Below are 27870 nucleotides of genomic sequence, written 5' to 3'. Positions count from 1 at the left end.
TGGCTACAATTTACTGCTCGCCATTATGGAATATAAATGGCGTACAATGTGCCTTTTTCCGTAGTCAATTGTTTGTTTTCCGGTTTGCCCGAACAATACTCGGAAGATTGTTTTTTATTGCAAGCAATTTTGCTAAATTTTTGATACTTTATCATTGTTTTCCGTATCAACTTCAATTTAGAACACACCCTATTCAAGAATAAAAACCTGTCAACATTCTACTGAAAAAAACTCGTCTGTGGAAAGTGAAAACCACCTGTCCATCACATCGGTGGCCTGCTGCGGCTGGCAGCAGGTTCATCTTCAATCCGTCCAAAATGCCTTCCTGCTTGTTAGACTCCACACCGTGAACATGTGAAACCTCTCTGGTGAAAGCTTTCCCCGAGGGTGGAAGTGACCCTTTCACGGTTATTGGACGGATTTGGCTTGATGTGTTTTTAGTGATGCATTTTTTTGTATTTAAGTATTTTAGTATTTTAGTATTTTAGTATTTTAGTATTTTAGTATTTTAGTATTTTAGTATTTTAGTATTTTAGTATTTTAGTATTTTAGTATTTTAGTATTTTAGTATTTTAGTATTTTAGTATTTTAGTATTTTAGTATTTTAGTATTTTAGTATTTTAGTATTTTAGTATTTTAGTATTTTAGTATTTTAGTATTTTAGTATTTTAGTATTTTAGTATTTTAGTATTTTAGTATTTTAGTATTTTAGCATTTTAGCATTTTAGCATTTTAGTATTTTAGTATTTTAGTATTTTAGCATTTTAGCATTTTAGCATTTTAGTATTTTAGTATTTTAGTATTTTAGCATTTTAGCATTTTAGTATTTTAGTATTTTAGCATTTTAGTATTTTAGTATTTTAGTATTTTAGTATTTTAGCATTTTAGTATTTTAGCATTTTAGCATTTTATTTTAGTATTTTAGCATTTTAGTATTTTAGCATTTTAGTATTTTAGTATTTTAGTATTTTAGTATTTTAGTATTTTAGTATTTTAGTATTTTAGTATATTAGTATTTTAGTATTTTAGTATTTTAGTATTTTAGTATTTTAGTATTTTAGTATTTTAGTATTTTAGTATTTTAGTATTTTAGTATTTTAGTATTTTAGTATTTTAGTATTTTAGTATTTTAGTATTTTAGTATTTTAGTATTTTAGTATTTTAGTATTTTTTTAGTATTTTAGTATTTTAGTATTTTAGTATTTTAGTATTTTAGTATTTTAGTATTTTAGTATTTTAGTATTTTAGTATTTTAGTATTTTAGTATTTTAGCATTTTAGTATTTTAGTATTTTAGTATTTTAGTATTTTAGTATTTTAGTATTTTAGTATTTTAGTATTTTAGCATTTTAGTATTTTAGCATTTTAGCATTTTAGCATTTTAGTATTTTAGTATTTTAGCATTTTAGCATTTTAGCATTTTAGCATTTTAGTATTTTAGCATTTTAGCATTTTAGCATTTTAGTATTTTAGCATTTTAGCATTTTAGCATTTTAGCATTTTAGCATTTTAGCATTTTAGCATTTTAGCATTTTAGTATTTTAGTATTTTAGTTTTTAGTATTTTAGCATTTTAGTATTTTAGTATTTTAGTATTTTAGTATTTTAGTATTTTAGTATTTTAGTATTTTAGTATTTTAGTATTTTAGTATTTTAGTATTTTAGTATTTTAGTATTTTAGTATTTTAGTATTTTAGTATTTTAGTATTTTAGTATTTAAGTATTTTAGTATTTAAGTATTTTAGTATTTAAGTATTTTAGTATTTTAGTATTTTAGTATTTTAGTATTTTATTTTATTTTGAAATTTCGATATTTTCGATAATTTTCGGTTTAATTTTTTTCTTTCAATTCCAGTTCTTGGCTTTATTTTCAAGCATGCGATCTTGAAAGGGTCACTTCCGCGCTGACTTTCAACGGAAAGTCTCAGCTGGCAAGCGAAGCAAATGTCGAGTTCCGTGACTGTTCTTTTTCCTGCACTGCGTGACGGATGGCCCATATTTGCCGTCACATTTATCAAAAATGAAAAGAAAAGTTGAAAATAAGAAGACGCTCTCTCAGCTCTTCCCATTCCAATCGGTTGCGGATTTCCGCTTCTCCAAGACAAGAGGCGTTTTCCGCCGGGGTCTGAACAAGGGTGGGGAGCTCAGCAGGTCGAAGCCGCTCCCATAAGCTTATTGTAAGGAAATCAAGACAAACAGCCGGATATTATTATATTGCAAGCTGATGCCCTAGGCAGCCTGGTTCTGCGTTCGTTCGTGAAAAACAGACCCGTTGCGTTCACCAACGAAGATGGAAGCAAATTTCAAATTGCCAATTAAGTATGAAAATATTTTGATTGGGTTTCTGCCAATCTCTTCAGCAGAGGCACCTCTGGTGAGATATTGACAAACGAAGTATGAAGCCAGAAGTGACAGCAAACAGTAGCAAGTCACAAAGCTAGAAGAATCAAGGCGGCTTGCTCCCAAAGCTCGACTGGCGTGCTTGTCACCCCTTTCGGAACTGCTGCTGCTGAACCTTGCGTGATTGTGCCTCCGAGCTGGCACTGATCAATCACGGAAATTGGTTTATTTATTTCTCCTAATTTCAATGTCAAGGCTGCCGCTCTACATTGTTGCCCAGGTCCATGTTCAGCAACCATTCCGAAGGCGTAACCCCTTAAAAGTGTCCCCAATTCGTCACACAAAATGAGTTTTTGCCCATGCTATAAATACAACCCACTACCTCCCACGGGTGGCGATGGTGAAGACCCCCAGATAAGTCAATCATAATGCAGAGTCACCTGGCGGCCCACGTGTACTGAACCACGTGCAGCAGCAGCAGGGCTTCGAAGGAAGACCACCCGTTGGAGAACCGGTCGTTGTCCCGGTGTATACATGTTATTGGCCTTTTATTCCTCTGGGGGAGACACAGCCAGGCCGGCTGGTGAAAGCACTGACTGGAAGGGAAAATCGATTTTCATCTTAAAGCTGAACTAACGTGTTTTGAAAACGGGCTTATAAAAGCTGTTTGGGGTGGAAAATGTTAGTTAATGGTGATCGTTAAAACGTGTATACATTTGAAACTTTTTTTCAAAGTATATTCAGATTTGAAGATATGTAGATGCAATTTGTATTTGTTTTTGTTAATGAAACCAACAGGTTTTAAATTTAGGCAATGCTGGAAGTCATTATCCCATTACTTTAGTCGCACCCTTAAATTCGTTACTTTAGCCAAGTTTGTATGTCCTTATGTTGTATATGTTGTATACATTGAGCCTTTTTATGACTCCTTTAAACATGTTAATCTAAAAGATTTATTCTACAAAGGCTGCAATTTTCATTGATTTATTATAATAAGAAAAACATTGTGTTCAGTTCGTTGGTTTTCAATTAAATAATTTTCAAAAGAAAAATTGCGTGAACAACACATTATGGCTTTTATTATTTTTCACAACAACAATAGTACCCTGTTGTAAATTGGTACCCAAAATGTAAATTGAGAAACCAAGCAAACAATACCGAAGGGCTTAAAAATATGCATTCCTCATTATCATAAATTAATACACATATTGTTTTTCTCATTTTGCTGACACAAAAATTACCCACGTTAATTCGTTCCATATTTGGTCGAGAGATGGCGCCACAAAAAATCCCATTCATTCCAAATATTGCCTGTTCATATGTGAGCTTGTGTGAATGCGAGTGTTCTCCCCAAAATAACTCACAAACAATAGCGGCATTGTATCCGCTTCCCAAATTAAATCCTCAACCGAATCAGTTGGCGGAAAATCCATTTTCAAACCCCCGACAAAAAAAGCTCCAATCGGAAGCAGAACTTTGCCGACAGCATCCTCACAATGTGCGAGGAAAAATAATTATTTCACTCTTTTTCCCATTCTTTTTCCGCACCCATTTCCACACACTCACCGAGATACCTGCTGGGAAATCATTTTTCCTCCTGAATCCGAAACACACACACTGACATACTTTCTCCGCAGCTGACGGAGGTGACGAAGTCCCATTATTTTGCCCTCCCACTCTGGTGTGGAAACGGAGTTTTCTTTCAATTAGCGTTCAACCTAGATTCGATCAGCTTTCCGGAGGGAGGGTGGGATTTGTCCGCCCTTTGGCGAAGGAAAAGATTGATTTTTCTTTTTTTCAATGTTGTAGTTTCAAAGTGCTACCTATCGACAAAAGTAGGGGAAAACTTTTCCCTTCTCTACTGCACCCATACATACGGGAGGTGGGATAAACTTTGCCTGAACTGAAACTTTTCATAATCCTTTGGATTTCCAAAGTCTGCCAGCCGGATGCAGGATTTATTCTACCGAAAGCGACTTCTTCTCAGCTAGTGTTTATCTAGTAGACGGAAGCAATCCAGTTGGTTGGAGTCAAAAGTTTGGGATTTCCGAAGAACGAGGAAAAGGTTAACTTTGGCTAGTTTCTTCCGTCGAATTAAGTTGTTTTTCTAGCAAGATTTTGTTGACTTTTGGTAAGAAAGGAAATGTTTATTTTTAATTTACCCTTTTGATAACCTTAATTTATTTAAAAAATAGAAACTTAACCAAGTTTTAATGAAATAATTGGTACTGTTTTTTCAACTTAGAACTGCATATATAAGCTCGAGTCGTTGTCTCAAGAAAATAATTCTATCCTGTTTCACCTTAAGTAAGATGTTCAAATATTGACTTTTCACAATCAAAAATGAAAATCTATTAATAAGAATCATACCTTACTATCATTCAGATTTTAAACTTACATTTTTAAACATCGATATTCTATATATTCGAAAACTTACTTAAAATACTTCAAAATATCTTAAAATACTTAAAATACTTGAAATACTTAAAATACTTAAAATAATAAAAAATACTTAAAATACTTAAAAAACTTAATATACTTAAAATACTTAAAATACTTAAAATACATAAAAAACTTAAAATGCTTATAAATACTTTAAATACTTTAAATACTTTAAATACTTTAAATACTTTAAATACTTTAAATACTTTAAATACTTTAAATACTTTAAATACTTTAAATACTTTAAATACTTTAAATACATTAAATACTTTAAATACTTTAAATACTTTAAATACTTTAAATACTTTAAATAATACTTTAAATACTTTAAATACTTTAAATACTTTAAATACTTTAAATACTTTAAATACTTTAAATACTTTAAATACTTTAAATACTTTAAATACTTTAAATACTTTAAATACTTTAAATACTTTAAAACTTTAAATACTTAAATACTTTAAATACTTTAAATACTTTAAATACTTTAAATACTTTAAATACTTTAAATACTTTAAATACTTTAAATACTTTAAATACTTTAAATACTTTAAATACTTTAAATACTTTAAATACTTTAAATACTTTAAATACTTTAAATACTTTAAATACTTTAAATACTTTAAATACTTTAAATACTTTAAATACTTTAAATACTTTAAATACTTTAAATACTTTAAATACTTTAAATACTTTAAATACTTTAAATACTTTAAATACTTTAAATACTTTAAATACTTTAAATACTTTAAATACTTGAAATACTTTAAATACTTTAAATACTTTAAATACTTTAAATACTTTAAATACTTTAAATACTTTAAATACTTTAAATACTTTAAATACTTTAAATACTTTAAATACTTTAAATACTTTAAATACTTTAAATACTTTAAATACTTTAAATACTTTAAATACTTTAAATACTTTAAATACTTTAAATACTTTAAATACTTTAAATACTTTAAATACTTTAAATACTTTAAATACTTTAAATACTTTAAATACTTTAAATACTTTAAATACTTTAAATACTTTAAATACTTTAAATACTTTAAATACTTTAAATACTTTAAATACTTTAAATACTTTAAATACTTTAAATACTTTAAATACTTTAAATACTTTAAATACTTTAAATACTTTAAATACTTTAAATACTTTAAATACTTTAAATACTTTAAATACTTTCAAAACTTTAAATACTTTAAATACTTTAAATACTTTAAATACTTTAAATGCTTTTAATACTTTAAATACTTTAAATACTTTAAATACTTTGAATACTTTAAATACTTTAAATACTTTAAATACTTTAAATACTTTAAATACATTAAATACTTTAAATACTTTAAATACCTTAAATACTTTAAATACTTTAAATACTTTAAATACTTTAAATACTTTAAATACTTTAAATACTTTAAATACTTTAAATACTTTAAATACTTTAAATACTTTAAATACTTTAAATACTTTAAATACTTTAAATAGTTTAAATACTTTAAATACTTTAAATACTTTAAATACTTTAAATACTTTAAATACTTTAAATACTTTAAATACTTTAAATACTTTAAATACTATAAATACTTTAAATACTTTAAATACTTTAAATACTTTAAATACTTTAAATACTTTAAATACTTTAAATACTTTAAATACTTTAAATACTTAAAAAACTTTAAATACTTTAAATACTTAAAAAACTTAAAATAATTAAAATACTTAAAATCTCACACAATCGTTAAAAAACTTAATTTAAAATACTTTCAAAACTTCTTTTTTGTACACGAGTTCGTACGTTTATATACATTCTTTTTTAAATAAATCTGACGTTTTTCATAAAAAAATTTCGTTTGAGGGATATTTATCTTTAAATTAATTTTTCAATATTTTCCAGAAAAAAATCACTTTTGCTGAAGTTGATGTGGGTTTTAAAAAAATAGATTTTATATCCTGCATTAGAGAATGTTTTGATGAAATTTTATTTGTTCAATCGACAAATAACTATAAATTCTTGAAAAAAAACCTACGAATCTAGGAGCGGCCGTGGCTGACTGGTTACGGTGTTCGCTTTGTAAGCAAATGGTTCTGGGTTCGATTCCCATCTGCTCCCAACGAGAAAGTTAAGAACTCATAAATTTGAAATGATGAATATGAACGAAAATTCAAAGTCGCTCGGGGCGGGGTTCGATCCCCCGTCCTTTGGGTTGGTAAGCAAAAATGCTAACCACTAAGCCATGACGACTTGGTGAGCGTGGACTGGAATTAGGAATACTGTTACAGAGAGCGAGTTGTGGCGCTATAACCACGGAAAATAGTGACCAGGGCATTCGTGGAAATACAATGTCCCATCCCAGAGGGTCCCGGTGTACCAAACCTTCTTAGCATGGTGCTCCCAACGAATACTACCAAAATCTCGGAGCGTATGGTGGTGTGTCCCCACGCTTCTTCCTCCCCTGTCGATTCAGAATTGTGTTGTTGTTCGAACACTCAGTGCTCAAACTCAACCCAATTACGAGTCATCTCTGCGATTGGCGCTAAGGTCTCAAATAGCTCAAAAGCTGGTAAAGGAGATAAGGATTTTGAAAAATGCTGGTCTTAGAAAAAATCACCATGTTATTGTCAGTTAAAATTTTGAAAATTCAAAATTTAACACATTTTTTGATAATGTGCTCCGCTTAAATGTAAGCATTTTAAGGTAAAATTAAAAAATACTTCATTCAAAAAAAAGTTATGAACGAGCAGCACTTTTGCAAAAAATCTGCAAAAAGCTTAAAAAATAACTTACTTTTTAAGACATTGTACAAAAGACTGCTGGTTGCTCAGTTGAAGCTTCTTCAAAATAAAATTTTGTGAAAAATGATTTTTCCTCAGTGTCATAAAAAAGCCCACATTTTTCAACTAGCGATATTTAAGAACCTATTCGTTCGATTTTCCAAGTTGAAAATCAAACTTTTTGAAATTTTCTGCTAATTGAATTCATAGAATTTAGATGCTGACCAGTTTGATACTAATCCGATCAACTGTTGATGTCAATCAACCACAGTTGTGAAAAAATCGAATGATTTTCCTTAAGGGGTTACATGTGGAAAATCTCAATATTCCATAATTCCTAATATTTATTAAATCCTTTACAAAGATGCATTCCAATCACTCCTGAAAGTTTCAAAGAGATATGTCATGATTTAAGTGAGTAGAAGACAATTTAAGTAAAAACTTTTGCCATGTGCAAAGCGGACTGTAAACTTTGAGAGCGTTTTCTTGGAACACCGAGTTGATTTCCGGGTGCTACGATATCTCGGGATGGGATATACCAAGTTGGCTGAAATTTGGGGTGAAGACTCTCAAGACATATTCCCTGTGCATGATGAAGCCCGATTTTAAAATTTTGTTTTTAAAAAATATACAAAAATAAAAAACGGGCAATTTTTTACATTAAAATCACAAAAATATTTTTATCTTTTTTTTTAAATAAACTTTTTTAAAATCAGCCTTCGTCATGCACACGGGACCGGTTTAATTATTCTTAACCAAAATTTTGAGCCGATTTGGTCAATGCAGTGTTGAGATATCGTGGTACCCGTTTTTTGAAATTGCTAACTGCAAATAGCTATATCTCGGCAAATATACAACCAAATGTGTCAAAATTTATTTTATTAATAGATGAAAATGTAAATTTTAAATGTATGTGTATGATCTAAAAATAGTTAAAGTGTGTGCTCAAACCAACCTCTGAAATTTTTGTCGATTTACATAGATGTAACCCCTTAAACTTATTTACATCGCAAAATAAAAAGTGTTGAATTTTATTAATTGTTAATTTCTAAAACAAAATATCTTCCTATAAGCTCAGTTTTAAAGAAATAAAATGCAACCACTTCAACTTTACAAAAAAAACCTGTGAAACGTAACGAAATGTTTTCCTTCCGCCCCCTGAAACCTTTGGGGTGGCAAACATTTGCTCAACAGAGTTAACTCCCCCACCTCCAAAAAGGGGTCGAGTGCAGCCAGGGGGAGGGTTGGCGACGACGACGACTCACTTGTTTGCAAAATTCTGAAAATTCACCTGATGTGGTTCCTGGCTGGGTTTACCAACTGGCTTGTTGTTGCGGTTTGCCGGACCAGTTCACTGAAAAACCCGGAAACCACCCACGCACACACACACACACACACATACGTTGGCACACCCCCATGTTTGCCGAGAGAGAGAGAGAGAGTGTGTGTGGTATAAATAACTCAGTCAATGATTTATATGCTTACATTGGAGGTTTATTGTTAGTGGAAAGCACATGAAGTTGAGTCGCAGTACCTGTACAGCTTCATCGCTGTCGACGGAGTCTGTTTTGCAGAATATGTTACTTGTACTGTAACTTTGCTGAGTAAATCAAGCAACATTATGTTTTGTTAAGGTATGCTCGGGTACGTTTTTCATCAAGGAGCTTGCTATTAATTAACTAAGCTTCTTAGAAATAGTTTTAGGATTGATCCATGTATTGCATGTCGTAATGATTTAAATAATTTTTAAAGCTGGATTACGTTTGTTATTTCACTTTAAACTAACTTCACTCCATCCAAGCAAACGGGTTGAAATGCTGTCTACAAAGTTTTCCCTCCTCTTAATCCCAGTCCTCTAACAAGTATCACCCTTGGGAGTGATTCTCCGAAAAAATGTTGAATGGAACCATCCGTAATTGCGCTCCTGCAGTCCTGCAACTTTTTTGTTATCTCACAAATTGCTGTTCAAAGCACGGCAGGGAATCTTTTTCTGTGCAGATATAATTTAAAAGCTCCGTCCCCACCAAATTTGGCCAAACAGCTCCTCCCAGACACACACACACACATTTTCCTAACGAAACTCCCTAGCTAACGTGCTCAATGAGGCAGAATCCAACAGCTCCTTCTTCTTTTTGGTCACCCTCAATCAAAAGAAGCAAGTTAAAAAAAAGAAGACCAGAGAGCGTTAGAGTGGAAAACGAGGACGCTTCGGGGTATTTCTGGTGGGTGACCGACCGACCGACCATCATGATCAATGAAATTTCCAGTCAGTCGTGGCGGGTGGGCGAGCGGACGAACGGAACCCATTTCGAGCGAAGCTGAATGAATGATTCGTCCCCAATCAGATCAGCGAAAATGTCTCGGGAGAAAATGGGGAAAATGGGCTGACCAGCTTAAATTTAATCCTATTTCTGGCTTCTTATTGGTGGGGGAAAATATCGAGCGTTGGTGTGCTGATTTGGCTTCATTTGCTCTCACTGTGAATGAATAGGATTGATTTTTTTTTTTCTAAATTCAGTTTCGTGTTCGTAACATTAAATATGTTGACCAGGTCAAAAAACAAGAACAACAAACTTTACTACACTTATCTTCAAATGTCCTGATTTTCTGTTCAAAGACCAGAAATCTCTCACTCATCACCGAACGAATCTTTGCCGACTTGAGCGCGCTACCATTCGCAAGCGAACACGATACGCTGGCAGCGGCTTGCTCAAGCGAAACAAATACTTCGTGAATTTCTTTTCCTACTCCGTCCGTCATCCAGAGTCACACACGAATATGCTCAGAGAGGAAAGAGCCTTAAAAATACAAGCGCGGCGCTCACTTGGTCTGCACTACAGACCAGACTTGATTATTCTAATCCTTGATTATCCTAAGTTTCGATTATCCGAAGCTCGATCATCCGAAGTTCGGATTAGAATAATCGGATAATCGAATCACGACAAAAAAAAATGGTTTTCCGTGATATTTTATGTTCTCATTTTCAATATCAAATCGACGTCGCCATTTCGACGTTCCGAGAAAAACGCGTTATTATGTTTGACCTTGAATAAACAAAAACGAAAACATGCAATGTAAACAATAACAAACATGATTTGTTTGGCTGACCATTATGTGCATTGTCCTGAAGTTTGGATGAAATTAATTGCTGGAGTTTCAAGTTATAATTTTTTTTTTGCAATTCCGTCGTGAAACTACTTATTTTTCCTGTCATTCTTGAACGACAAAATAGCCTACTTTTCTGTACCAAAAATATCAGAATCGAATAGCAACATTTTTCAAAATAAATGCTGAAAAGTTCAACTTTTCAGCACTCAAATGGGTGCTGAAAAGTTGAACATTTCAGCACTTGTTTCGAAAAGTAACACTTTTCAACATTTTTTTTTATTTAAATGATTTATTGACAAAAAATATGAAAATTTTACATTAAACTTCACTCAGTGTGTGTTTTTTGGAATTGCAAAAAATGTTGTATGGAACTCGTTGCAAAACTTGATTTTTTCAGCACTCTTCGTATTTATCCTACTCGGTGAACCTCGTTGGATAAATGTACGACTCGTGCTGAAAAAACCCTCTTTTTGCAACTTGTTGCATAAACTACTATTTTATGATTCGATTATCCGAAGTGAAACTTTTCTTAGGCCTTCGGATGATCGAGTTTGGACTGTACAAAATTTTGCCGTAAGTTAGAATTTAGCTTGGCAGAAATTTCTGTCAAATCAAAGGCATGATGTTGTGTAAACAACAAAATTGCTAAATAATATTGATATCTTTGATTTTATGTAATTTCATAAATGAACAAAGCAAAGCCGATTGCAAACTATTTTCAGTCAGCTTTGAGCGTGTGTGGAAATGATAAACGTTGGAACAGGCTCCTTGTTTATTTTGTATTTTTCTTTATTAGATCTTTTAATTTTGATGGTAAAATTTGGCTTTTTTAAACACAATGTATATTTTTTTTCAATAATTTTGTTTTCAACATATTTTTCTGTTGCCTTGCGTTTTGCATTCCTCACCACAATGAGGAAAGGCTATAGTACGTGCACCAAAAAATATGCCCACGATTATCTCCGGACTGGCTGAACCGAATTTTACCGTTTTGGTCTCATTCGATCTGTCTTAGGGTCCCACAAGACCCTAGTCAATATTATGAAGTTGAGAAAAGTACTTCAAAAGTAATGCTTAAAAACGATTTTATTTAACTTCGAGAGATTGTATAAAAGGTGGTTTTTGTAAGAAAACCTGTCATGCTATACGTTTTTATAAAGGTATTTAGAACCATATCCAGCGAGCCCAAAATATTGATAATCTTACAATCTTATCAAAAGTTATAACCACTTAAGTGTTATTTATACACTTTTTAGAGGCTGGATCACACATGTTTTGATGAAAACTTTGTCCGGATCAACCATGTGACCTGTCGTAGGATGGGTAATCAAGAGATCTTTCCAAAGAGTTCAAAAGATAGAAAATCTGACAACCCAATCAAAAGTTATAAGTTCTTCAGTGTTTTCAATACAGTTTTTTTGAAGCCGGATCTCAGATATTTTGATAAAAATAGTGGATTCACTTAATGAATGTGAGGAAGGCACCAACAACCTAAAAGTTGATTAAGTAACGTTTTTTGTTAAAAGCCTGATATTTTTTTAATTTCAAGATGAATTAAAATTATAGTTAGGCCGTTGCAAATATCTTTCAAAGTTTATGTCGCCCCCCCTTCAAAGTTGGCCTGAATAATCAGGGGGCAAAAAATATATTTTTTCAAAAAACTTCAAAATTTTAATGAAAATTTAAGTTTAATCAACTGAAAACCAGTTAAAATGCATTTTCCCGCGTTTATAATCATATTTAGCATGTTTGAACTCCTTTGAAAACATTTTAAATTTTCAAGAAATACCAATGTACAGTCCCACGAAAAGTTTTTTTTGCGAAAAAAAAATTCCGTCAATACCTCGATATTTTCAAAACTAATGATTCAAAAGCAACTGTACGCCTGTAGAATGCATTTTAAATTACTTTTTTCATCCAAATGTTGAAACTTCCAATTTTTATATTTTTTTTTATTTTTTTGCCCCTCCCTCGACTTTGGTCAGAGCCGAGGGACACAAACTTCAAAAAATATTCGCAACGGCCTTATGGTAATAAATAAATAACCGTCAAGGAACATTCCAAGCCACGAAAAATTTAAGGATTTTTACAAGAGCTCTTTAAGATAGCTACAGCATAGTAGTTTGGACAGCGGTAGGATTAAACCTCTCTTCAAGTACTCTTCCAAAATACTGAAGAAGTCTTATATCCTGCCACGTTTCAATCTGCTATGCTGTAGCTATCTTGAATAGCACTTGTAGAACTCCTGAAATTTATTGCTACTTGGGATTTGTGACAAAAGTTAAAAAATAGCTGAATCCACCCATGAGGCCCTGCCTTCATTACGCTTTACAGATAGAATGGGTAACATCAATAATTCAGACATAAAATTTCTTTAAAATTAGTTTTTTTTGTTTTATCAATTCAGGCTTTTATTAGAGCGAGTTGGTGTCTTTATGACACTTGTAGAGATCATCAACACAGACATATCTATTTGAAAATCATGGAAATTGGTCTATTTATACAAAAGTTATAGCCAAAAATTATGAAAAGACTCTATTCATAAATACAAATATATCAAAAAGGTCTAACGGCGTTCTTGTATCTTTTGATTGTATTGACAAGAATTCCTTATTTTTATTAGGTAAAAATGATTTCGGTAAGGTTTAAAAAATATAAAAAAGCAGAGATAAAACCTAGAGTACAGTTCTTTAAAAAAAAGTGCCAAAAAAGGAAATTTAATGTATGACAAATAATTTTGCAAACATTTGGAGAAGAAAAGGATTAGAAACCCGTTATCCTACACAACATTTTCTTGCCACATGAATTCCGTTTCACCTTAACCCAGAATTCTATTGCTTTAGAATGGTCTCTGGACACGACGCAGAACTTACAGAAATTCTTAGAATTAAACCGTAAATTTAAACGTCGTCATTCATCGGAATTTATGCGCAATTAGTGCGCGCCACCTCTCCACCGTTTCACAAACCTTTTTAAGGCAATTCTTCGCAGATGAGAGGCGAAAAACTTCCCGGAAATGCCACGGCAGCAACTCCCTCGTCTTGTTAACTTTTAATTGCTCACTTTTTGCCTCTAATCTTTCAACAATTCACCCCCTTTTTCCACCGTCTCGGATAGACCCCACACGCCCCCCTTCCCCCCGCCTCCTTTAGCTAGGGGGCGTGTGGAGCAAATTACCGACAGGGGTTCCGTAATTTACTGCCTTCTCGCTGCGTCTAATTAATGGAGATTGATCCTTTTGCTGGTGTGGCACACAGCTGAGTTGAGGCATTTTACCCACCTCCTGCCGTGGGAGGTTTTGATTCTGGGGTAAAACTCTTGCAAGTGTTGAAGGGATGATGGCCGGTAGGCACATAATTTTCATCGAAAATTTTGTGCCTAAAGTATGCATTCCCTTTCCGCTTAACAGGGCTAATTAAGTTCAAAAGTTATTCGGATGAAAAGGGTTCAGTTTGTATGTTAGTTTGTGGATGGTTATCGAGTTTTTGTTCTGTGCTAGATTCTAGAAAAGGGTTGATTTTCTTAAGAAAAATAAGGTACATAACTTTGAATAAATTTGGAAAGCAATCTAAGCATTTATGGTACTGTGTTTTCATTTTGTTTTAATTTTTTTAAGCACAAAAGTGAATTATTTAACTATTCGATAGCATTTTATTTTTTTCTATTTTGTATAATTAGAACCATTGGAAATTAGTTGGCTGATTTTGTCAATGCGTTTCCGAGCTGTTTTTTTATAATAAAATCTGAACTCATATAAAAAGATGATCCTGTTTTATTATTAGAGATTTTTCTTGAAATTTTCATTCATTTTTAAATAAAATTTCCTATTAATTTTAATCATTTTGTTATTTAGCTTTAAAGATTTAAACATAGTAAAAATGGTTCAGTTCAAGGAACTATTTTTAACTGCTATGAAAATTAGTAAATAAATTCATTTGTATTAATGTAAACAATACTGAATTAAGTAATTTTATCTATGTGACCTTTTGAGAAATCATTCAATTTGTTATGCTACTGTTGAGCAGTTCTTTGAGATTTCAGTCATTCGTTTTTTTTTGTATTTTTATTCCAGCTGAAATTTTTTGGTGCCTTTGGTATGACCAATTTGTCCATAGAATTTTCCATACAAATTTGGCAGCTGTCCATGCAACAATGATGTATGAGAATTGAAAAATCTGTATCTTTTGAAGGATTTTTTTGATTGATTTGGTGTCTTCGACAAAGTTGTAGGAGTGGATAAGGACTAAACTGAAAAAAAAACAATTACACACGGTAAAACAATTTTTGGTGATGTTTTATTTTACTTTTTTATCAATGAAACTTGCTTTGCAGAAAAATACTATTTTGATTTTTCTTTTTTTATGTTTTAGGGGACAACGAATGCCAACCTTGCAAAAATTTTCAGAATGTGCAAAAAATCTTTCACCTAGTTATGAATTTCTGAATCAATACTGATATAGAAAAAATAGAAATATTGGTCGCAAAAAATTTTCGACTTCATTGTTCTATTTAAAATCGAATTTGCAATCAAAAAATACTCAAGTGAAATTTTGATAAAGTGCACCGTTTTCAAGTTATAGACCTTTTGGTCGCAGTTATACATTTTTTCAAATTAGTGTCCATGTTTGCCCACCTTAAAAAAAAAAAATTTTTGAAGAGCTGAGAATTTTTTTTTCTATTTTTCTTTTTAAAACTTTGTTGATACGACCCTTAGTTGCACAGATATTGCCATGCAAAAATTTAAAAACAGGAAAATTTACATATTAGAAAAAATATGGTTTTTGAAAATCAAGTTTTAGTGACAAAAATTTAAATTAAAAATCATCAATTTTCTTTAACCGTGTATCATTTTTTCAGTGTATTCCTTATCCATGCCTACAACTTTGCCTGATCAAAAAATTCCTTCATATTATACCGTTTTGCCTTCCTCACTGAGGTAAGGCTATAATCCTGCTCTAAAAATGAACTTTTTATTAAGAGCTCAGAGACACACCTTCATGTATACTTATCGACTCAGAATCAAAAACTGAACAAATGTCTGTGTGTGTGTGTGTGTGTGTATGTGTGTGTGTGTGTATGTATGTATGTGTTCAAAATTCTTGCCAAGTTTTCTCAGCACTGGCTGGTCCGATTTTGATCAAACCGGTTTCATTCGACTTGGTTTAGGGTCCCATACATCGCTTTTGAATTGTTTGAAGTTTCAATAAGTAGTTCAAAAGTTATGTATAAAAATGTGTTTTCAAATATATCCGGATCTCATTTATATGCATGTAAACGATGTCCGGATCCATCATCCGACCCATCGTTGGTTAGGTAATCAAAAGACCTTTCCAACGAGTCCACAACATTGAAGATCTGGCATCCCTGTCTCGAGTTATGACCACTTAAGTGATATTTATGTACTTTTTTGATGCCGGATCTCATTTTTATGCATGTAAACGATGTCCAGATCCATCATGCGACCCATCGTTGGTTAGGTAATCAAGAGACCTTTCCAACAAGTCTACAACATTGAAGATCTGGCATCCCTGTCTCGAGTTATGACCACTTAAGTGATATTTATGTACTTTTTTGAAGCCGGATCTCACTTAAATGTATGTAAACGATGGCTGGATCCATTATCCGACCCATCGTTGGTTTGATAATCAAGAGGTCTTTCCAACAAGCTCACAACATTGAAGATCTGGCAACCGTATCTCGAGTTATGACCACTTAAGTGAAATTTATGTACTTTTTTGAATCCGGATCTCACTTAAATGTATGTAAACGATGTCCGGTTCCATCATCCGACCCATAGTTGGTTAGTTAATCAAAAGACCTTTCCAAAGAGTCCAGAACATTCAAGCTCTGGCAACCCTGTCTCGAGTTATGACCACTTAAGTGATATTTATGTCAATTTTTGAAGCCGGATCTCACTTAAATGTATGTAAACGATGTCCGGATCCATCATCCAACCCATCGTTGGTTAGGTAATCAAAAGACCTTTCCAACGAGTCTACAACATTTAAGATCTGGCAACCCTGTCTCGAGTTATAACCACTTAAGTGAAATTTATGTACTTTTTTGATGCCGGATCTCATTTATATGCATGTAAACAATGTCCGGTTCCATCATTCGACCCATAGTTGGTTAGATAATCAAAAGACCTTTCCAAAGAAACCAGAACATTCAAGATCTGGCAACCCTGTCTCGAGTTATAACCACTTAAGTGATATTTATGTACTTTTTTGAAGCCGGATCTCATTTATATGCATGTAAACGATCTCCGGTTCCATCATCCGACCCATAGTTGGTTAGGTAATCAAGAGACCTTTCCAACGAGTCCACAACATTGAAGATCTGGCAACTCTGTCTTGAGTTATGACCATTTAAGTGAAATTTATGTACTTTTTAGAAGCCGAATCTCACTTAAATGGATGTAAACGATGTCCAGATTCATCATTCGACCCATCGTTGGTTAGATAATCAAGAGACCTTTCCAAAGAAACCAGAACATTCAAGATCTGGCAACCCTGTTCCGAGTTATAACCACTTAAGTGATATTTATGTACTTTTTTGATGCCGGATCTCATTTATATGCATGTAAACGATCTCCGGTTCCATCATCCGACCCATCGTTGGTTAGGAAATCAAGAGACCTTTCCAACGAGTCCACAACATTGAAGATCTGGCAACCGTATCTCGCGTTATGACCACTTAAGTGCTATTTATGTACATATTTTTCGGGATCTAACAAAAATAGCTGAAATATTTGTCCAAACCACTCATATTACCCATTGTTGATAAAAATTGAGGAAGGCATCAACCACATAGGTGGATTAAGTTAGTTTTTTTTATCATTTTTGTATGAACAGCTGCCAAATTTGTATGGAAAATAATTTGGACAAACTTATGATGCAAAACGGGCTTCTTTGGGCATACCAAAGGCACCTAAAGAGTTTGAGCCGAATAAAAAAATACAAAAATTTATATTAAAAAATCAAATCGATTTCGTAAAGAATTGCTCTGCTTGGACCTTATAAAAAAACAACTTGGAGAGTTTTATTAGGTTTTCAATTTTTGCGTTTAGTTGATAAGAAAAAACACATTTATTTGGCACATTTACGGGCTACAAAAAGACTTTTCAGCACTTTTACTGAAGGTAATATTTTTTCAATATAATTTTGTTTTGAACGATTGACTAAACACATGGACATTTGAATTAAAACTACTTTCAAAAGTGTGTGTGTGTGTGTGTGTGTGTGTGTGTGTGAGTGTGTTTGTTACATTGTGACATAAACTACTATTTCAGCATCCATTTGAGTGCTGAAAAGTTCAACTTTTTAGCACTTGTATTGAAATATAATTCTTTTAAATACTATTTTGGAGATAACATTCAAGCGAAAAAGCAAAAGTTCCACTAAAAAATCCAATGTTTGTTTCCAATGTTGCTTTCCTGTTTGCACAAAGTGTTGTTGCGTAAAATACTTTTTTAAAGATCTCAACGAAATGGTTCTGATCATGTTTTTTTCATCAAATAAACAGTAGTAGCAAATCTGGATATAATTTATTTTTAAAATTAACTTCTTATGCGATTCACGGCCCTGCAGAATCGTTAAAGGTTCATTGAACTAATTAATATGCAATTAATTATCCTCTGAAGCACCCTCTTCTGTTGGTGTCGGCAGAGTTTCGCGGTCCTTTTTGCAATAAACTTGGACCCGTCGATATCGTCTGCGCTATTTTATTAGACCATGAAACCCTGAAACACCCTCAATAACAACGTCATGGTCTTCCTCCCCCAGACTCGATGGTCTGCTCCTGCTTCTTAAAGCCATTAGGCCAAAATTTTAGAGGATAAACTTTTCAACCACATTTTTTGGCTCCGCCAACGAGTCCGTTGCTCCAAAATTAAGTCACAAAGCAGTGCGATGATCCCCCGGCTCTCCGTTTTCGGCTTACAACGGGTCCGGTCTCAAAATCCTTGCCCGGAAGGTTCGAATAAAAAACAAATTGATTGCGCGTCGCTTTATTACTGGCCCCGGTCTGGGGAAAGAAAATAACTGAAAAAAGAAAATGCACCGACGTGGAAAACTCGTCGGAGAGGCAAGCCGGTTTTTTTTGGTCCTGAATCTGAAACAATTGTTGATTGGTTGCGGCCCTGCAAATTTTCGTGCTTTTCGCTTTCGCTCTCTTTGCGGAAATTTATGCCCCGGAAAGATGATGCCAGATGGGAGCTCGTTTATTTTCACATTAAAGAAGATATTTTCCAAACTTCCCTCCTCCCGCGAAGCCAAAGAGAAACAGTAATCTTACTAATGAATTAATTTCTGGGAAAATCAGAGTGAAATTTAACTATGGTGTGTCGGGCTCTGCCGGTGTGCGGAGTTTCTCCGCCACCAGTTGGCATTTTGAATTCATTAGCGGGAAGTTAATTAGACTGGTTTTCGCTGGAAAATGGCAACCGCACCCAGGCGGTAGAAATGCGATCGTTTGCCGTTTTGATTTTGCAAGAAATTAGTAAACAGATTGTCAATTTGCTGGTTCAATACTGTGTGTTTGTGGATCGTAATTGAGAGCATTGAAGGAAAAGAGCTTTAATTGTTGATGAAAATTAAAGTAGTTTTCCTTTAAAGGTAAAGAAACCCCATTCGTTGTAGTAAACAAAAAATATTTGCAAATAATAACTCCGTCTTACTCGGCCAAACAAATAAGAAAGAACAAAGTTTATAAACTTTTGCTGCCTGTTATTGCCATGATGTGCCCTTTCTTTTTCCATGAAAAAGAAGAAACTCATAAGCAGGAACGTAACGTAAGAATGTTGATGAAGTGACCCAATCCAGAAAACATACAATACATTCCAAGTCAGAGTCCGGAAAACATCCTGAAAGGAGCTTGTCTACAACCTACCGTCCATCAAAGCATGCGAAATATTTTGTTCTTTTACTTTTCCCGTTTGATTTGGGTCGAACAATCTATCGGTGGATGAAGGTAATGGTAGGCGGGTAGTCGTGGGAGGCTAGAACAAACTCATATTTGTTTGTTTGCCCAGCATAATGTTTATGGACGTCTAATCTTTCAAGCTGCCTCTGCCCTTGTTTCTTCGTGTGTATGTTTGTGATTTTTTTTTTCAGGGGAAAAGTTTTTCCTCGTTTGAGGCACTTCGATTACACATATTGTTTGGTGGACATCAGGTGGAAGCAATTTTGGCAGAAATGCTCCGGAAGGATATTTTGGGATGCTCGATGACTACCAGGGAAGACGATGTTTTGGGCAAATTTCACAACAAATTTCAAGCAATAAATATATTAACGTGACGATTTTTGTCATACCAAAACTTAAGAAAGAGGAATTACAAGCCATGGATTCAACATTTCAATGGAAAGATTTTTTAAATGCATTTTACACCACGCTTGTTATTTTGCAAATATAAATTTTCAAAATTAATAAGTATGGACGATTTTTTTTTATGGGACACACCACCATACGCTCCGAGATTTGTTTGTATTCGTTGGGAGCACCATGCTAAGAAGGTTTGGTACTCCGGGACCCTCTGGGATGGGACATTGTATTTCCACGAATGCCCTGGACTCTATTTGCCTTGGTTATGGCGCCACAACTCGCTCTCTGTAACAGTATTCCTAATTCCAGTCCAAGCTCACCAAGTCGTTATGGCCTAGTGGTTAGCATTTTTGCTTACCAACCCAAAGGATCGAACCCCGCCTCGACCGACTTTGGTTTTTCGTTCATCATTTCAATTTTCTATATTCTAAACTCTCTCGTTGGGAGCAGATGGGCATCGAACCCAGAACCATTCGCTTACAAAGCGAATACCGTAACCAGTCAGCCACGGCCGCTCGTACATTAAAAAAATCACAATTTTAAAATAAATATTTATCACAATTTTTAATAACTGAATCCGTTATCCGAAAAAACTTCCAAACGCACATTTTGATTGAAAATTGAATGGAAATTGGAACCTAAAAATAAAAAAAATAAATCCTTCCTTCTCTGAAAATAATATTTGTTAAGAGCTGAAAGACTTAACCAACCTTCTTTTTGGGACATTTTCAAATCCGTTGACCAAAATAACATTTTAGGGTATATCAAAGCTACCACAACCGCTATAAAACCTATCAGCCATAATCAACATTAAAACCACTTACACTTAACAGCCTCCCAGAACCTCGATAAACCTCTCTTAAAACCCATCAGGACCTCCGCAAATGATTGTTACGGCCTGTTTATGAAACCTACATAGGAGTTCAAGGCTTTCCAATTCAATCCGAAAAACCTCCTTTTAGTCTTAATAAAACCTCTGTTAAAACCCAGTCAGGAGAAATGGAATAATGACCGTTCAAACGCCTTATGCCAGACCGGTTTTATTCTGGCTTCAGTTAAAATTTTATCGATAAATATGGGGAAGATAGAGCTAAAAAATTCAACTCGCTTCAATAATAATTATTTTGTAATTACATTACATTGCAAAGATTTTTTTTCAATTTATGTGAAAACAAGGTTCAACATATTTTTGAACTTCGATGGTTATACGAGTTATTTTAGAAATTCAGGATATATGTGTGTATTTATTAAATGTTAATCAAATTCATTGCTTTTTTCCATTTTTCTACCAAGATAGCGGTCAATCACATTCAATCAGACCACGCGTTTAGCGCCATATTAATGCATTGCTATTTGGCAGCATTAAATACTTTTTTTGGAGCTTATGGTTTTAAGTATGCTTTTTGCATGTATAATGGCACTGTTTGGTATGACATTGTCCTTGAGTTTTCAAAACTATATTAAAATTTTCTTAAAACCTCAAAAACGTGGGTTTTCAAGAAAACCTAGATGTATGGGTATCAAAAGATCGGAAATTTTATGCCCTTTCCGATGCCACATAGGTTGACTTGTGAATCGTGGACCGGTACGAAATTCCAACGAAAAATCTATTCTATCGATACAAAGACCCCCAAAACGGTGTTATACCCACTCCAGAATGATTATTTAGCAATTCTATGGTCATATATTGACATTTAGATAAATTGAATGTTTGCAAAAAAGTTGGGAGATTGAATTTATGGTGATTTGTCAAAAAATAACATTATTTTTGTTAATTTTTCGAAAGGTGTACAAACTTATTTTTGCACCTTTTTGATTTCTGTAATAGTATTTGTTATATAACTTTTTATAGAAATCATATTTTCATGGGCTTTTTATAGCAAAATGTTCGGCATGTTTCATCACAAAATGTGCATAGTGCCCAAGGGGTGTAAATACTATTTTTACATACTGTATCTATCTTGTATGGAAAAAGTAATGATGGAAAATTGCTTATTTTGACCTTATGAAAAGATGGGCAAAGTTATCCTATTGTTAAAAAAGTAAGTTTTTCCTTGTTCAAACCAATTTTAGCTCTCTTTCAGTACCTGATTGAAAAATTATTAATAGGGTAAGTCTAGAGTTTTTTTAAGTAGTCCTTAACCATTTGAAGTACAATAGCTTGTAGTACCTTTAAAAAAAATCTAGAGGTGTATTTTAAAGATTTCGCGGGCAGTGTAAAATTCATAAAGTTTTGGGGATTCCCTTAACATTCCGTGAATTTTAACAATCTCTCAAATGCTTGTACAAAATATCAACATTTATCAAATATTTAATCCACAGAACATTTTTATGTAAATTAATTTAATTTACCATTGATAAGTGAAATGTAAACTTTTTAAAGTTCAGTATTTTATATTTACTAATGGTTTTTCATGAAATTTGATGATTTATATTTGTTTTGTGATCTATGTTTAAGCATTGTGAATAATATTGGTAAGATTTTGCTACAGCTTATATATTTGATTCTGGATTTTTTTTCTGGAGGGGGAGATGAACACTACTAAGATAGTTTCTACTGAACTGTATATTAATACTCGTAGCACCAACGAGGTCAAAACTTACGCGAAGCACCAAGGGGGACAAAAAAGAATATTTTGATAATAATATATTAAAAAAAATAAACATGTGCATAAGTATATTTTTGTTATATTTTTTATTATCATCAACCAATTTCAATCCTCTTTTGCAATGCTACAAAATTTACTCTATTTTTTGGTTTGGTTTGGTTTGGTTCAATCGGTAGATAATTTAATGTTAAGATCAATTTTACGTTAATAAAAAGTTCAAGGTGATTTGACTTAACAATTGGGGAAGAACGTTTAAAACTCACTGATGAATAATATTAAATAGAGTATAAAAATTTCTTTCTGTAATTTGAGAGTTCCCAAGTCGTTTTAACATTTTTAATGATGCGTAAATTTTTTGTAATATGTCATGTTTTTAAATATTGGTTCCTCGAAAAATGCTATTTTTTAGTTTAAAAAATCCCTATGCCAAGTTATTGGCTGAGCTTTTAATAAAAAATTGTTTGTTGATCACAAAAACTAGCCCTTCTAATAACATTTCAATTTTTGGAACCAGTTAAATGTATCTAACTTAAAAAGTTAAAACTTGTTCATGTGATGTTAATGTTTGGAGTTTTAAGTTTGTTATGAAATGGGACGGTTTGACATGCGTTTAGGAAAATGCTCCAATCTTAAAATTACCACATTTACGATTATTTCAAAATGCACATAAAACAGCAAAAAAAAAAAACAAACAAAAAAATAATGGAAGTTAAAAGTTCGTTGGTTTTAGCCATTCCAAAACTTACTACCAGCGAATCATTTTGTGATATGAATTTTCATCACTCAAGCGTTTCAATTTCGAAGCTCAACAAACTTTTCAAAAGCAATCTTTTTTTATTTTTAAAGAGGGCACATTTTCCCCCAAAAAAAAGTTTCAGAAATACGACAAAAGGCTCGCCTTCCACGTCCGTCAACATTTTCCCTTCAACAGTAATGCCCTCCAGCGAGGCACGTCAATATTTGATGGCGCACTTTTTAAACATTTCCCCGTCTAGGTCCACTTTCGATTTCCTGCCGGGTTGACGCAGCCTCTCGTTTAGCGACAAATTTTGATGGTCTTTAAGCCTGGTCACGACGACGAATTGCGATGGTCTCGAAAGGTCGCACACAAATTACCTCCAATGCGACGCCGTTTTTCGGACACGACTCTATGCGTAGAACCCTTAATCCAATCCTGCGAGGTCCGGTGTGTCTCGTAAATTATTTGCACACCTGGCACGGCATTCTATCTGCAGAACCAGACGAGAACTCCCCCGTAACACACTAATCGCTACCCGTCACGACATCCATCCTGATCACAATAAATCCTCTCACATTCTTGGGCTTGTAACATGCTTCTTTTGCTCACATGTGAGTTTTTCTTGAATTACTTCTTCTTTGGTTTCCCAAAGCTCGGTACGCCCAGCTTTCGCCTAAACAACGACGCACATAAATCTATTTTTAATCACGCCGCTTTTATCAGTAGTCACGTTTCTTCCGACTCCAGTCAACCCGCGGAGCAGCATCGAGTTCAACGGCGACACCGACGGAAACACGCGACAGAACCGTACGAGCACCCGAAATTAACTGCCAACCGTGGCTCGAACCTGCTGATTTGGTACGCCCCTCACAGGCTCCTTGAGCTCCGGCTCCGGCCCCGGCTCAGGTTTTCCGTGGTTGAGGGAGTCATGCGAAGCCTGGGTACACAGCTGGGCGAAGAACGCGACTCAGAAGTTCCGCCAGCGGTGAAGACTATGAGAGGATGAGAGAGGAGCAGGCGTTCTGAGAGAGCGACAGGCACGTGAGAGAGCAACGAATCATCAAGTGGCGGAGAGGGAGAGCGATGGAATGTTGAGCACAGGTGGTTTGTTTTGAAAGTGAGCTTTTCCTGCGAGAGGGAGAGGGAAGGCTGGGAGGAAAAACAAGGACCACGCGGGATGATGATTGTGATGACGATGACGATTGGTGGATGATAATGTGTTACAGATGGTCGCAAAGGGAGTTTCGGTTGGAGGAAAGGGGCGAAAGGTTGAAGCTCGCTCTATACCTAGACAACAAAAATGACTTTGCATCGGGTGTTGTGGGACTGCTTTCTTTTCACTTTTTTACTGGTTACTGTAGGTCGTTAACACTTTACTGAGAGTTGATGTAGTGGGGATGTTGCTGTCAGTTTGATTTGTACATTTCGAGATTTTTTTGTTTTTTTTTTTTGCTGTTTTTGCTGTATTGTAATATACTACGTTATTACATACGTCAATATATTGTTTTAGCACAACTTAAAAAAACAGTTCTTGTCAGTAGAAACTGTGCTAGTTTATCCCACAGAAAAACAGACGTGACATTCAAGTGCCGAAGGAACAAAAATGTGATCAACAATGCTCAGTTAGAAATTTAATTTGAAAACGAATTTTAACGAAAAAAAAATCTCCAATTTGAAATTTGCGGTCAAAAATGCACATCAAAATGCAATTTTTTAAGCATTTTTTTCCAACACTTTGCCACAAATCTTCGTAGAAACAATTGTTTATTTGAATTTTCTATTAAATTGAAACTGATCAACTAACTGAATATTTGTTAATGTCACTTTATTAGGAAAACTGAGTTATTTTTTTCTTAACAAATGAATTTTAAAATTGGCAAACCTTTTTTTATTACTTCAATTTGCTACTGTAATATGTACATTCAAACATTCTCACAAGTCTCTCTGAAATCATGTTGCAAAAATCGGTTAAATATTATGTCTAATCCACTTTCAAATACATTTTCAAGGTAGGTGGATTCTAATGATGATCCGTATTGCTGAAAAGTGTAAAAATTTTATGAATCAATATTGAAGAAACATATGAATCATACGTAGATATTTTTATTTGTAGATAAAAAAAATAGTTTTAATAATATGCTTTTGCACAATTTTGAACCAAACTTTGAATGATGAATTAAAAGAGAAAAAATACCTGCTTGATGTAAAACGTGTCACAAAATTTAATTTAAACCCCTCAGATTGTGTTCAGAGCAGTATTCACATTGAAACATGCTTTTAATTTGTTATTATTCATATTCATTTTGAAATGTAAAACTAAACGTTCCTGAAAAAACACCCAAAAATATTCCTGGAAATTTTCAAAAGCACCCTCATTTTAAACCAGGGATGCTCAACCGTTTGGCCCTGCGAGCCAGGTCTGTTTTTTTAGAAGCAGTGGCGGGCCGGAACTAATGTTTAATAAAAGTAGAAAATGCTAACAATTTTCGTTCATGACTTTCTGATCGTCTTAAAATTTTCTTTCAAATTTGTGAAATCAGTTAAAATTTGAAGAAGCAAAAAAGGCAGGAACAACAATCGCGAAGTGGTTGTTAATTCTAGCCTTGCTGGAACATCGAGGAAGAAGGTGTGAGTGGTGATCATCGTCCGATTACTTCAAAGTCGTGTATCGGTACCAGGTCCGCTACCGGGAATTCTACTGATGATTCCAGAGGAACGTGTCGAGAAGATTGGAATCAAGCTGTTGAAGATTTTGTGTTTTTGGTGAGAGCTTTCCATCATTTTGTTCAAATAACTCATTCATCTACTCTAACATCCATACAATCCAATTAAGACAACTATGCCAATCTTACTAAGGAGCGGCCGTGACTGACTGGTTACGATGTTCGCTTTGTAAGCGAATGGTCCTGAGTTTGATGCCCATCTGCTCCCAACGAGAAAGTTTAAGACTTAGAAAAACTTGAAATACTGAATGAGAACGAAAAATCATAGTCGCTCGAGGTGGGGTTCGATCTCCCGTCCTTTGAATTGGTAAGCAAAAATGCTAACCACTTGGTGAGCTATGACTGGAATTAGGAATACTGTTACTATCAACTATATACACGCTGGGTCCTTGTCCATTTGACAAGGGTTCGGAAGTTCTAAATAACGTTTGAATCCGATTGATGCAAACGTTCTTCAGGGCGGGGCTTGTCGATAAAGCTGAAGTACCTCGCGCTCGGCTAGCCAGCGTAGAAATGGGTCACCGAAGCTCGGCAGAGCTAACACCTTCCAAATGCCTATGCGAGTTATTTGCATGTATAGAGTGTAGATCTAAAAACACATGGAAACAACTCAATTTGTAAGAAGTGGCCGCGTGGTCCCGTTTGGATGGTTGCACACACACACACACACAAAATGCTAACAATTTTCGTTCATACCATTATTTTCATCGGATGCTTTTGAAATAAACTTTTGAGGTTTATTTGAAAAAAAAAAATTATTGCTGATTTCTTTAATCATTTTAGGACATTTTCAATATTTTAAAACTATTTGCAGTGAACATTGTAATCTGTATAAAAAAAGAAGTAAACACATTCAAAACTGTATGGAATTAAATATTTAAGTCATTCTGTACAACAATCCAAGTTTTTTTTCGTTTAATAATGGAAACATCAATATAAAAAGGATATAAAATGTAATTCAAACATAAAGAATGTTTGAATTTAACTCCAAACATTGCTTAAGCACAAAACAACAACTAAATGTTTTCTATTAATTTTTTTATCGAATATTTCATTAACAGTCTTAAGGGCCAGTCATAGAACTATTGTGAAATGCCGTCGCGGGCCGGATAAAATGGCTTCATGGGCCGGATCTGGCCCGCGGGCCAGACGTTGGGAAAGCCTGTTTTAAACCAAGCTTAAAGTTGTCCATTACCATTGGCAACAACTCTTCTGAAGATGTCAATGATCCAAATTTCACCATTTTTGAAAAATCCAATTCCCATTTTTTCTGACTTTGATATAATTCGTAATTTTTTCTAAATGTCCGATTTTCATCATATTATATGACCTAAAATACTTGAACATTTAGAAAAAAAATCCGGAAATTTTCAGAAAAAGGGTTTTAAAGAACTTTTGAAAACAAATGATTTTTGTAACAGAGATATCTCCATTTTTCCAGTACACTGGAATGACATTTATGGTATTAATTTTTTTTTTTTCAAAAAATATGCAACCAGTATAAACTTTCCAATGATTTATATTTAAAACATTTTTAAACGCTTGATCAAACAGTGTCAGGCATGTGGATTAGTAAAACAAGGCGGATTTTACAGCTGGCAAAATAGTTAGTTAGCACGAAACTCGGATTTTATATAGAAAATTGAAAATTTCACAATTTTCTGGGCAAATTTCACAGGATTTTTTTTTCTAAGTGTTGTCAAGCATGCCAAACTGAACCGAAATACGGTTTAAAATCAAAAATATTTTCTCAAAAAAAAATGAATTAAACTAAACGCATTTTTTGGTTCAGTTTGGCATGCTTAACAA

General features: G+C 33.6%; 1 protein-coding gene across 8 annotated transcripts in view; it reads right to left on the bottom strand.

The window, feature by feature from the left end:
• Positions 1–27870, bottom strand: part of LOC6039836 — a 195366-nt gene that overhangs the window by 71820 nt on the left and 95676 nt on the right. For 5 of the 8 annotated variants that reach the window (XM_038254186.1, XM_038254185.1, XM_038254188.1 and 2 more), the window contains exon 1: positions 23716–24284. The exons of the other annotated variants lie outside the window; for them this stretch is intronic. The gene's annotated coding sequence lies outside the window, so the exon portion shown is untranslated. Of the gene's footprint in view, positions 1–23715; positions 24285–27870 lie in introns of those variants that run through there. 8 annotated transcript variants of the gene reach the window in all.

Source organism: Culex quinquefasciatus, chromosome 2 (assembly GCF_015732765.1).
Source record: "Culex quinquefasciatus strain JHB chromosome 2, VPISU_Cqui_1.0_pri_paternal, whole genome shotgun sequence".
NCBI classification, from domain to species: domain Eukaryota; kingdom Metazoa; phylum Arthropoda; class Insecta; order Diptera; family Culicidae; genus Culex; species Culex quinquefasciatus.
This window is presented reverse-complemented; position numbering and strand designations above follow the sequence as displayed.